General features: G+C 35.6%; 1 protein-coding gene across 1 annotated transcript in view; it reads right to left on the bottom strand.

The window, feature by feature from the left end:
* LOC114651708 (protein FAM53A-like) overlaps positions 1-13,754 on the bottom strand; it is a 43,297-nt gene that overhangs the window by 2,574 nt on the left and 26,969 nt on the right. The gene's annotated exons all lie outside the window — the stretch shown is intronic.

Consider the following 13,754-nt stretch of genomic DNA (forward strand, 5'->3'; position numbering starts at 1 on the left):
ATACTTTATTATTGCAATAAGAATTTTGCCTTGTAACAGAGCATTATGTTCTTCATTTCAACTATTCCGTACATCTAAAGATATTCCTTTGTCTAAGCTTTTAAGGATCAACAACACTAGTAAACACATTTAGAGAAGTAGCCACTACAAAGAGAAATTTTATTTGCCATACTTCATTGGAACATTGGAATACATGGTCAGTTTCACTAATTTGTGTACACAGAAATAGAAGATGGTTAATGGCACTATTCAGTTTATTCATCTATGGCACTCTTAACAGAGAACAGGGTCAATTCAATTGCACTTATTTATGAAAAGGCACACCAAAATGAATGAAAATAAATGGGGAAACAAATCCTGTGAATTAAACTGTCAGTCACCACATGGACTGCAACCTGTAACACTTGTCTTCACAGTAACAGAAATACTATGAAATATTAATTTAAAACACATTTCTGGCAAAATAAGCATTAGGTGAAGGGGTATGGGTTTAGTCAGTAACTTGTCACTTATGGATTGCTAGAAATGGTCCAGTAAGATTACAGACATTTCTGAAAGCCTGGGAACTGGCATGAGGAACAATATATTGTGGACTGAAGAGGCTAAGGCTATGGGAACTATACCTTAAAGCAGAGAGAACATGAACTGAGGACACTACCTTAGAGTTTATCCCTTCTCTTCTGTCAGCAGACCCCAAATTGAACACCTCAAATGATGTTTGAGCCAAAAGATGACATATTTGGTAGACAGAATCAAGATGGGGTCCCAGGATTTCTTCCTTTTTTCCTACAATGTCTTTATTTGGGAATTTTTTTGTTGTTGTTAAGCCTGAGGGGGCTGTCCAAAAACAAGAACTGTTAAAGCCCAATGAAGAGATTCTAGGCTATACAAGAAATCATTTGTTATGAGGAATAATTTTGTGATACCAAGTGATGTAGCACTGCATAACTAAGTAATCTGGACTTGGACATTCTCAGTCATTAATATGCAAGTTATCTGTCCCAAAATATCACATCTAAGAACTGTTTGCTAACAATTTTTGAAATAAATTGTTATTTTATTAGCATATAATTTGAATTTTAATTTAAACCCTCTCTTATCCTGAACACATTGACTGAACTAATCTTACCTGGAAGAAAAATACCTTGCAACAATAATGTGCATTTTGAGTTTATTTTCACCAATTAGACAGACATATATAAAACCATGATACAAGAATAATTTTCTTTCCCTTTTTTGTACAAGTGCCTGTCTCTTAAGTTTCACTGCACTCATGGCCTGAACAGAGGGTCCAGGACACAGAGGCTCAGTTCATTAAATGCCATTCCAGGCCTAATTTTGTATTGTGTGCCTCTGAGCAGATCCTAAAGAGAAGCAAAACGCCAGATGCTCTCAGTGGCTGCCACCTTAGTAGAGCCTCATTCACTATTCCAAGAAAGCCTTCAGCTCTCTATTGAAAAATAAGTACCCCTGGCCTGTTCTCTTCTGTCAGGAGACAAAGGAGTGACTTGTCTGTAGCTTACTCCTGATGCTTGATTATCATCTCTCAGCCCTGCCCACTGCTATCGCCTTTCCTTATTCCCAAGCATACTGGAATTTGAACTTTAAATGGATGTCCTAAACAGCAACAATGGATAAAAAGGGAGGCTTTGATTGTTCATGCGTTGCTGAAAAAAAGGCCTAGACCCATCCAGGCTGCAGCCTAGCAGGATCTCATCAAGCACGGTTCCCTGTCCACAACGGTAATGCAAGGACGACTTAAGCTTGTAGTCACTCATTCAAGCTGTAATGTGTATATTTCCATACAGCCGGTTTTTTGCTCTGTGCCCAGAAACCCCCCACCTCCCCCACCATCCCCCCTTTCACCAAATGAATTCCACAGGTCTCTTGTTAAGAAATTTAACATCTTTCCTTTGAATAAAAGAAAGACCCCTGGAATGACCAAGTCCCAAAAGGCTATTTATGGAGACTTCTTGGACTTGATTCAACCTCTGATTAAAATTCAGGTTTTATAATCCTTTTTATTTTTAGGAAACTAACTAGCAATTACACAATATCATGGAATAATGAAATAAAAGAGAACCCATGTTAGCCATCTGTTCTTTCATTTTACCAACTTTTTGTTTTATTTAAAATAAAACTTAAATGCAGCACTGCACCTGAACTATTAAAAATTCAGAATAGAAGTTTTGATATTGTGTATTTAATGTTGACAAATGTCAGGAAAATTAGAAAATCTTACTTTAAAAATAAGATTTTTGTGACATTGTCATTTTAAAGATTGAAAGGTCTATATGATCCAATATTTAAAAACAGAACAAACTAGTCATAACTAGTAAAATTTGGGGTGATGAGTAAAGCTCCATTATTTTTTTTTATTTTTTTTTTAAAAAGACAATTGCTTTGAGCTACTTTTTCTTTACTTGTTTCTTTGGAAATATTTTTTTCACTTTGCCATTCATGTGAACTAATGGTTGCATTTATTTATTTATTGTTTGTTCTTTATTTCTCTTTATACAATTTCTTGTATTAGGAATGTGTTAGTTTTTGCTTACCCTTTGGGATCAGAGCGCAGGGTCAGCCATTGCACAGCAATACTGGAGCAAGTGCAGGTTAAGGGTCTTGCTCAAGGGCCCAGCAGAGTAGGATCTCTTGTGGCAATAACAGGGATTTCAGAGCCTTAGCCTCACAGCCACCACTCCACCTACTTCAGGATTTTATCAAACATTTTGTTTAAAAAATACACTTGGAAGTAAGTTTGCATTTGAAGTTAACTATAAAAGATTGTGTGTGTAATGGGGCAATATTCTTACCAGGATTCAATAACTTCCTAATAAATTAGCATTTATAACTCAAAATCCTGCATGTGTGCTGATCTAATATTGATAGGAGTTACATGTTTAATAATATGCAACTCAATTATATTAAATAATGTGATATATCACAAAACAAGTTTTCATTCAAGGTTCCACCAACCCTATTAAATAAGCTATTTACACCATGTGAAACAGACTCACATGATTAAAGTACCTGGCACAGAAGCAAACCCACAGATTGGACACTTGAAAACAAACTACATGCTTTTCCAGGTAAAATGTACATGGATTTTACATTAATTGAAATTACAAGAAAAGCTTACATGGAAAAGAGTAACTATGTCAAACAATCATTCTAATGGACCATTCAAGCATTACTTCAGAAACCCAAGTGATCTTAAACTGTATGTTTTCTTAAGTATGCACGTAGGAACTATAACTGCTTAAGTAACAAAACAATTTCATTCACAAAAGTACCTAAACATTTATGCCCAGTACAAATGTTAACGTATCATTTTATGGCTACATAAAAACTATGGACATATGCAAATACATACTATAGAAATGATGGCTAGGATACAAATCAGTTTTACATGCACTAGTAAGTTTTCTTTTATATTTTGGTGCTGTAAACTTACACAGAATAAGCCATAAGTGTTAAAATAGACAACACTAAAAATTTAAACATTACTTGTGCACAATAAAAAAAAAACATCTCTGAAGAGCACTTAGAAACATGTCTAAATTTCAATTTTTTTTAAAAAATGCCGATCCTTTCAAACTTCTGAAGCACAAAAATCCCCCAGCAGGTCATAAGTGCAGGCAGAGGGACCCCAGAAGAAAAATGAAAACCAAAGGCATTTCCAAATATGTTGATCTAAAAGCAGCAAAGGTTTTGCTTAAAAAAAAAAAAAAACACATTTAAATTTTTTCCTGGACTAGATGAACATATATTATAAAAAAAAAACCCTTAAATTTCAAACCTTTTCCACTATATCTTTTATCCTGCTATTGCAGAATCACTAAATGTTCAGATTCATTTAACTCATTTCTGAACCAAATAACTGTATACCATGATTTTTGGGTTGTGCTTCAATTCAAAAATTCTGAAAAAACACTTATCCTGCTCTTGCACCATTTTAATGCAATAAAATACAAATTAAACTGCCTTAACAGATTTTAACTGGGTTTTAAAACACAAGTTTAATAATCATTAAATGCGTTTCACATATGCAGTTTAGACTCTAGACTTTTCAGTATTAATGCAAATACTGTATAAGACTGCCACTCTCCATTATCTTCCTCCCACTATTGCTTTCAAGTCCAACAAAACCAACAGAAGCTTAAAAACTTACTTGAAGCAAGAAATTAATGCCAAAAATATTACAGAAAAAGTGACAGCATTCTTTGGAGACTGCTAAAATTTAAATTCTAGAATTCTTCAATTTTTCCCACATTTACTTGCAATTCATTGAATCTTCACTGTGTTCAGCAGAAGACGTATTGCAATTTGCGCCAAAAAAAACAAAAAAAACAAACAAACTAGTCTAGTGTGATTGTTGCACTTTATTTTAAAATATACATAGTTCACTATAATGATATGCAAGGCACTTTTAATACGGTCTTCCATTAGATATCTATGGATGTTATTCAGGCACTAGTGGATGTATGGCCAGAATTATCTGTTCTTACTCATACAGGCACAGTTAATGTTCAAACGGATTTCAATATAAAGAATATAACACAAGAATATAACAAAGCGCTGTGTTTACAGAAAATATGATACACTGGCAATCTTGAAATTTACCTAGTGTTAATAAACAGAACACATACACTAGCAAATATATACACCAGCACAGACAGGCACCTGGCAAGTGATGATGCCCATAAAAATGTTTTATATATGAAAAATAAACTATTTTAAAAAATTGAAAGTTAGGGTCACGTTAAACCAATACATCTACTCCCTAGCAACAGAAGAAAAAGAATAATTTTAGACTAATAATGTTGCATGACTTCATGTTTTTACAATAAGTAGTCTGCCTGTCGATTTCTCTTAGGTGTTGTTCAATATATTTCACAGAGAAAGTTAATATCACTGGTCTACAAGCATTTTGCTACTGGGATTCTTTCACCTGTACTTTAACAAATTTCAATCGCCGACTCCAAATCTGAAAACTGTTTTCGGCCAGCACGTCCTATTTTTTAGTTATGATGTTCCAGGTCTTAGACAACTAGGGTGACTGGACAGTAAAGGCGATGCGTTTCAGCATTTAAGAAATAAGTTTGGTCTTGAGAAAAGTGAAGCCAAAATTAAGGAAGGCGTTTTTTGTTGGCCCTGAAATCAGTGAACTGAAACTCGACGATGAGTTCAAAAGGAAACTGAAGCCAACTGAATCAGCACCCTCATTCGTGCAGGTTGTCCAGAATTTTCTTGACAGTCACAGAGCAGAGAATAATGCTGAGCTTGTGGAGAATATGCTGAAAGTATATTAGCTTATGGGAGCCAGAATGTCACTGAAGACGCATTTTTTACATTCTCATAACTTTTTTTTCACCAAATCTAAGCGATGTCAGAGATGAGCATGGGGAAAGATTTCAAGATATAAAGGTGATGGAAAATTGATATCGAGGAAAATTCACTCCGCGCATGATGGGTGACTACTGTTGGTTCTTGCAAAGAGAGACGGATGTGCAGTACAACCGCAAAAGCGAGTGTCTCCAACATTTTTGGGCACGCTGACATCACTTTTATATTGAGGAAAATTGACAAATATGCTTTAACATGTCTCTAGTATCGTCTTATGGTTTGTTTTCAGAATAAACACATCAAAACAATTTTGGTGGGACATAGTCCAAACTCCAGATATTGTGTTGATATATTGATATTCAAAAGTGTCAAAACATCAATGATGTGTACAGTGATCCCTCGCTATATCGCGCTTCGCCTTTCGCGGCTTCACTCCATCGCGGATTTTATATGTAAGCATATTTAAATATATATCGCGGATTTTTCGCTGCTTCGCGGGTTTCTGCGGACAATGGGTCTTTTAATTTCTGGTACATGCTTCCTCAATTGGTTTGCCCAGTTGATTTCATACAAGGGACGCTATTGGCAGATGGCTGAGAAGCTACCCAACTTACTTTCTCTCTCTCTCTCTCTCGCGCTGACGTAGGGGGGTGTGAGCAGGGGGGCTATGTGCAGCTGCTTCCTGAAGGACATGCTGCACGGTGCTTCGCATACTTAAAAGCTCAAAGGGCACGTATTGATTTTTGACTTTGTTTTTCTGTGGCTCTCTCTCTGTCTCTTCCTGCTCCTGACAGAGGGGGTGTGAGCTGCCGCCTTCAACAGCTTTGTACCGGCGGTGCTTCGCATACTTAAAAGCCAAAAAGCCCTATTGATTTTTTTTTGACTGCTTGCTTTGTTCTCACAGTTTAAACTTTTGAAAAAGAGACAAATGTTTGTTTGCAGTGTTTGAATAACGTTCCTGTCTCTCTACAACCTCCTGTGTTTCTGCGCAAATCTGTGACCCAAGCATGACATTCTAAAAATAACCATATAAACATATGGTTTCTACTTCGCGGATTTTCTTATTTCGCGGGTGGCTCTGGAACGCAACCCCCGCGATGGAGGAGGGATTGCTGTATTTCAAAAACCTGACGTGCTAGCTTAATTCTGATTTCATATATGAAATCAGTGTAAAAAAAACTTAATAAAGAGCTGCTCTTAAGTTCTCAGTAGCAAACAAAAAATATTTTTTTTGTAGACCAGTGTATTTAGTAGTTCCTCATGGCATATAAACCACAATGTTCTGCAGTCTTGTAGTACCTGTACATTTTCAATGAATTCTGGAGCGTTGAGGCAGTAATGCAAACCACTAAGTCATGGTGCCGTCCATTATATTTTCATCTGGCAATGAAATAGAAAATTAGCGTATTCCCATTTACATTTGCAGTCAGAGACTATCCAGCCAGCATCAGACAAAAAGTCAGAATTGACCTTAGAGAGGACATTTAATCACTGTACACACTCATACAGGCACTAATGACCCATTTTAAACAACTGCCTACCAATGTAACCAGCACACGTTTGTAAAGTTACAGGAAATGAAACCAACCAGAGAAAACCAATGCAGAGCAATAATTTATTTACAATATTGTATTGAAGTGCAAAGCATGCAACTGCTAACTCATGTCTAAGATACAGCATTTAAAAACTGATCAGAAGTAAGCAATCATTTAACTGAAAATCCAAAATATTGACACATCTAACAGAACAAGACTTTTTATAACATAACCAGCACTTGCAAAAACACAGCTTCCATACTTCATAGAAATTAGTTAGATAACACAAATCCTGTAAAATTCTATGTAGCAGAACATGCCTCACATTTAGAAAAAAAACTATTTTACAGCCAGGACATCAGATAATAGTTATCAGATGACAGATTGGAGGATTCCCTAGTGTATGATAAGTGATTTGAATTTTGCTTAACTTATGCAAAAGAGTTCTTGTATTGTTATGTTTGCATTATGTGTAATTTTAGTTATCACATTCATAATACTGTGCTGTACCCCTGCTCTTCAACTCAAACAATACACAGGTGCTTTTCTTTTGTCAAAACCAGATTAAGGCCAAAGTACATATGTTGTACAAACGTAGCTATTGATTAACTCACCTGCACTTTGGTATTTGAGATGTCCCATTCAACTTTAAACAAATTCCCAGGTAATTAAGAAAAATAATGTAATTTTTGGAGAATGCGCAAAGTTTTGCATTCCAAATGAAAAGATTTGGCATTACTACCCTATTAAGAGGAAAAATTTACCCTCAATGCTCTATCAGATAATACTTGCCCCTTTAAAGTGTGATGATTCAATATTTGATCAAGTTCTTAATGAACAGAAAGGTGTCATACTTCTTAGAAGGGTAGGACAAATATAAGCAGCTCTTTTGTAAATCCAAGAATATTTCAAGGATTCTTTATTCTCCATGGTATTTCCATATCATGGACCATCTGATCAGACCAATAAGTAAATTTCTTCCTCACTTGTGTAATCAACTACATTAATCAGGTCTTACTTGACAGCAATTAAAAAGTCGGGCCTATTAGGCCTGTATTAAAAGTATCGATTTTCCAATAAATTTTTCATTTCGTTTAAACCATTCAATATTGATTCTTAAAAGTCTCAAAATCGTCTTTGTGAATCTCTACCCTGCTCAACTGCTACACACAGATTATTGCTTATCTTTGCTTTTGGCATTCGATCCAGTATCATAATGCTAATGCACCTGTTAAGACTTTATAAGAAAAAAGCACTTTACTACTTCACATAAAATTGTGTCCTCTTTAACTGAAATCCGCATCTTAAAACACTTAAATCAGATGTATAGACGTAACGATGGATTCAAATGGTACAATAGTAAAGAACAACTGGATAAAAGCAAAGCTATATGCAAGCTGTGCAGCTCAGAAGTTAATTATTGTTGTAACACAACAAAATTGAAGAAATCATTTATCCCAGTGTTACCCACAAACAATCTCTGTCAACATCCAAACAAGTAGAGCCTAAACAATCCACACTGGAGGACTGGGTAGCTCCAAGTTTCCGTTTAATTCACCTTGTGCTAAAAAAATAATCTATAGCCGTTTTCATCTGTAAACATAAGAGATACAAAAGATAAGAGACCCTATAACGTGCCTCAACCTGGCAAAGCAAGTCAGCAATTGCTGGAATTTTCAGAGCAGCTAACAATACAAAAAGTGAGCGTGTGCTCAAAGCAGTCAACTTGAAGTAGCTCCATAATAGCAGCATTATCAGTCATCATGGCGGATTCTTTTTCTTTTATGTTCCATTTATTCAGTACTGCCCTCATCAAGCATCTGCTTCTAGATCCTCATTTTAAAAAGTTTCCCTTTTGTCTAAGGACTGTCAGGACACAATTTTGAGACTGATTAACATGATTGCTACATGTGAGCAACTAAAAGATGTGCAACTTGTAGAATTATAGAAAGATGTATCTTTAATGCTGTATCTTTAATTTCGACTAATTCAAGATTTTAAATGACCAATAGGGGAATAAATCTGGCTAAGAGTTTAGTTGAAGGGTGTCTACATGGAGATTATTTTATAATAATATTCACAACACGAGACAGCTGTTTTGTAAAGTGGTTGCCACTGCACTGTATTAAAACAAGGAGCCTGCTAATAATGTGTGGCAATACGCATGTTAGTTAAATTATGGTGAATTTTGAATGAGTGCAGTGAAAAAGTTTTTTAAAAGAGCAATGATATTTTGCTCCACATTTTCCAAATACTGAGGTTAACTGTTCTTTACTAATTAAGTATTTCTTCTTGTCATTCGATGCGTATGTTATGAAGTCATTATGAACTAGACAGACACCCTTGAAATAAAGCATTCCTGAAATTGTCACATTATATTAATGGTCTCTATGCATGATGAAGTAATTTTTTGAAAAGCCACCACAAAAATATCAGTGCATGCTAATTCAGTCAAGATAAAAGCAGTATTGAATCAAAACAGAGCATTGTGAATCAGAATCGAATCAGGACATCAGTGTTGATACTCAGCCTTAGTGCCTATGTTGACCAGTGACTATTCTTGAAGTCATTACAAAAGCTACCTATTCCACCATGTCTTTGGAGGCAAATGATGTACATTAAGCTTTAAAAAGTCTGAAAGATCGATGCTGCCAAAACACTACGTGTTGGGATAAAAATGACAGTTACCCACTTTGATGATTACTGGGATAAAAATGAGTTACCCACTTTGATGATTACTAAGAGTTTGTACACACTTACCATAACACTAGAAAACACTGCAGTAACGTCAATGAATGAATAATAAGCCCAAGATTTTCTTTAATTTTTCCTAAAAATCTTTTTAAAAAGTAAATATGTTTTAAATACTATACACCTAAGTGTTCGGTGGGGAGGGGAAGCATAGTGCGGACTTGACCAGATGTCTACAGCAACAGATGTATGCTTCCAGTAAAAGACAGACTAAGCAAACTGACCTTTGTACAAGGAATAATGCACTTTCCTGAAACAATTCTGTTAATTCTCTCCTACTACTATAAACTACAGTTGGTAAATAACATTTTTAAAATGCATATAATTTTTGAGTGGAGTACTCCTTTAAATCTTAAATCTGTTTTATTTATCCCTTTCACAGACGGTTCAATTACTCTGAACTTTGATTCAAAAGAAAAGATACAAGCAAAATGTGAATAGGTTACACCAATAATTAGAAAACTGGTTATATTAATGAGGCCCTCTACCTTCCACATTTACTTTAGTCCAGATTAGAATTGGGATAACAAAACATGCCATGGTTTTGGGCACTGAGATTAAAACTGATATGGTATTACATAATAAAGCACTTTGTAGTAACATTGTCAAAAAATGTCTATAAAACACTATAGAAGTGTCTCAACACAATTTCTTTTACAAAAATACTATTTTTATAACATGAAGATAAAAAGTGCTATGAAATGTCATACATATAAAATATAACAAATGCTAAGATTTTAATAAATACTCTTTAAATAATTCCAAATTAAAATTACTTTAATCAGTAAGGTGATAGATAAAATGTCTAACATCAAAAATGGACATGACTACATGAACTGCACACCACCAAATCTGTTAGATCATACCATTAGTATTAAAATGTATTATGCAGTCATCTTGTATTATGCACATCTTTTACACACAAAATCAACATAAATGTTAGTCTAATTTCTAAAAAAAAAAAAACACTAAGCACTGAAATGCTGCCTGGAGTTTAGAGTGAAATGTTAAAAATACAATCTTCCTGTGACATTTTTTAAACCAATATATACATAACCTAAAGGTTACCAACCAAGAACATCAAAAGCAAACCAAAGCATTCTCGGCTATAGGAGTCATCACATTTTGAAAGTAGAGGCTGATCTAAAATTGAAACTCGCTCCAGATTTAGTGGCCGACATGGATGCAGTGTGACCCATCCAAAAAGAGGGGTGGGTGGGGTTAAGGTACAACTGCTAATTAGACTCCCTTAAAGAAGTAGTGTTTCATATAATAAAAAAAATCCTGGGACGAGACAAGACTTTGTGCCAAGAGATTTAACCATGCCCAGGGCCAGAAATAAAAGAGTAGATGACAAAGCAGAACGTCAAAGAATGCAAAAACGTTGGCGCGATACACATGCAGAGCAGGTTAGAGATAATGAAAGTACTAAAATTCGAAAGTCTCAAAAAAAAAAGATAGTAAAGAATGCATTAGCGCAAGCAAATGGAAATTATTACTCAGTGAAATAATACAACAGTGAAAAGAGATTGAATATATTGTTCGGATTTAAATACTAAGTCAGAGACTTGTAGATAGTCTAATTCGTGTTGCCATCCGGGAAAAGTAGTGTTTCTTCCCAATGAAGAGGCATATACACAAAAATTAAAAGATTTGTTGTTTGGTGAAAGTGAAATCCACGTAAGTGAGCGACAGTGATGTGAAGTGGCTGGCTCATAGCACTGACTGGGGGGGTTTGGTGAGCGAAGTAATACAATTACCTTTACTAATACACATAAAAAAGATGTATATAAAATGCAGACATTTAAATATACATGGCAAAAAAAAGCATTTACGGTACATACAGCTCCGAAATGTTACCGAAATATCAAATGAGTTTAGATGTACTAAAAATAATCAAGAACTAGATAGAGCACTAATTAAATGCTTACCACACTTAAGTTTTCATTAAATAGTTTTAGACTTCAACTTAACATTTCTGAACCCCACCCAACCCAATTCAGAGTTGCAGGGTGCCTTGAGCATATTCTTGAAATCAGCAATGGTTTTCACTGACCTTCACTATTGGAAATCTTTCCACATCCATATTATACTGTTTCCTCACCTACAAATTATCTGTATTAAATATACAGAATATCAAAGTAGGCATATATATGAGGTACACAATTAACTATGTGAAGAAATGGAGCTTTACATGCCTGATAGCCAGCATATTGTTCAAAAGCCATTAAATGCAAATTAAAAAATTTTAATGAAATGAGCCTCAAAAACAAAATCAGTAAACAAAAAATGAACTAAAATGCTCACAGTAGCTTTAGTAAAAATGTTTAAATACAATTCTGTCTTTGGTATGTCCTATGAAACTGCTTTACATATACAGTAATCCCTCACCTATCGCGGGGGTTATGTTCCAGAGCCCTCCACGATAGGTGAAAATCCGCGAAGTAGCGACCTATATTTATTTTATTATTTATACATATTTTAAGGCTTTATAAACCCTTCCCACACTCTTATAAACCTTTCTCACTCTCTTGTTAACCTTTCCCACGCTCTTATAAACACTTGCTATGCTCTTAAACACTTTCTACATTCTTAAACACCTCAGACCAACACTGCACACTGCACGCAGTGATCAGACGTCAATGTGTCTGCACTCGCTTTGTGAAGGGGGGCAGCTGAACTCACGCTGAGCAGAAATGGACTTTGTGCTGCTTCTGCCAAAATGCCTGCTTGTCGCTCTGCGCGTTCGAAGGAGGAGTGTGTGTGTGTGTGTGTGTGGGTGTGGGAGAGCTGAACGCACCTTCGCTCAAACCCCCCCTCCCCGGAAGCGCAGTACGCTCCTGCCACTTCGCATTGTCAAGGGGGTGGGGAGCTGAATGAACGCTAAGGAGAAGTGGACTTTGTGCTGGCTTTGTGCTGCTTGTCGCTCTGCGTGTCAATAATTTTAAGCCTGTACATCACCAATTTTCCTGTCTCACTGTCTTGTCTTGCGTGAAGTTAAAATGTTTTATAATAGTGAGATGTTACTCATATCCTTAGCCCGACATCCACATATCACATGTGTTAACAAAGTGTGTTTTATAAGTTTACATGTGTTTAAAGCATGTGGGATGGGTATTTTAAGGCTTAAACTATAAAAATGTTTATTTATATGGTCTTTCTATATCGCGGATTTTCTCCTGTTGCTGATGGGTCTGGTACATAACTTCCGCGATAGGCGGGCAATCACTTGTATTTAAAAACCCACTAAGTCGTGAATCCGCGAAAAGTGAACCGCGAAGTAGCGAGGGATTACTGTACAAAATAGTTTATATCCAAGCATTAGCTAAAATGAAAGAGGGTAAATATCTCCCTAGAAGCAGGTATTCCGATTTTTTTTTTTTTTTTTTTTAAGCAGATTCCAGCTGCTGGCAGCCACATAGCTGTTAAAAACTCACAGCAAGGCTATGGCCTTTGTCTTAAAGAATGGACACTAGGAGAGTTGCCTGAGCACTCTTAATTTGGGAATGTGTTTGAAATTGTTGTGACTCACCATATTGGACCTGTCTAAGGATGTGGACTCTAAACCAGAAAGTTGCTAATTAAATCCCTGACACACACACATGTAACTGTGAGAAAGCCACTTAACCAACTTGTGCTCCAGCACTAAAAATCATGGAAAGAGATATAAAATAAATTAGAAAATCGAAAAGTTAATCTACTTCAGTAATTCAATTCAAAAAGTGAAACTCTTATTACGTAGATTCATCGCACATAGTGATATATCTCAAGCATTTCTTTTTCATTTTGCTGATTATGGCTTACAAGTAATGAAAACTCAAAATTCAGTGTCTCAGAAAATTAGATTACATAAGACCAATAAAAAAAATTTTAATACAGAAATGTTGGCCTACTGAAAAGTATGTCCATATACACACTCAATACTTGGTCGGGGCTCCTTTTGCATGAATTACTGCATCAATGCGGCGTGGAATGGAGGCAATCAGCCTGTGGCACTGCTGAGGTGGTATGGAAGTCCAGGATGCTTTGATATCAGCCATCAGCTCATCTGCATTGTTGGGTCTGGAATCTCTCATCTTCCTCTTGACAATACCCCATAGATTATCTATGTGTTTTAGGTTA

Source organism: Erpetoichthys calabaricus, chromosome 5 (assembly GCF_900747795.2).
Source record: "Erpetoichthys calabaricus chromosome 5, fErpCal1.3, whole genome shotgun sequence".
Lineage (NCBI taxonomy): Eukaryota > Metazoa > Chordata > Cladistia > Polypteriformes > Polypteridae > Erpetoichthys > Erpetoichthys calabaricus.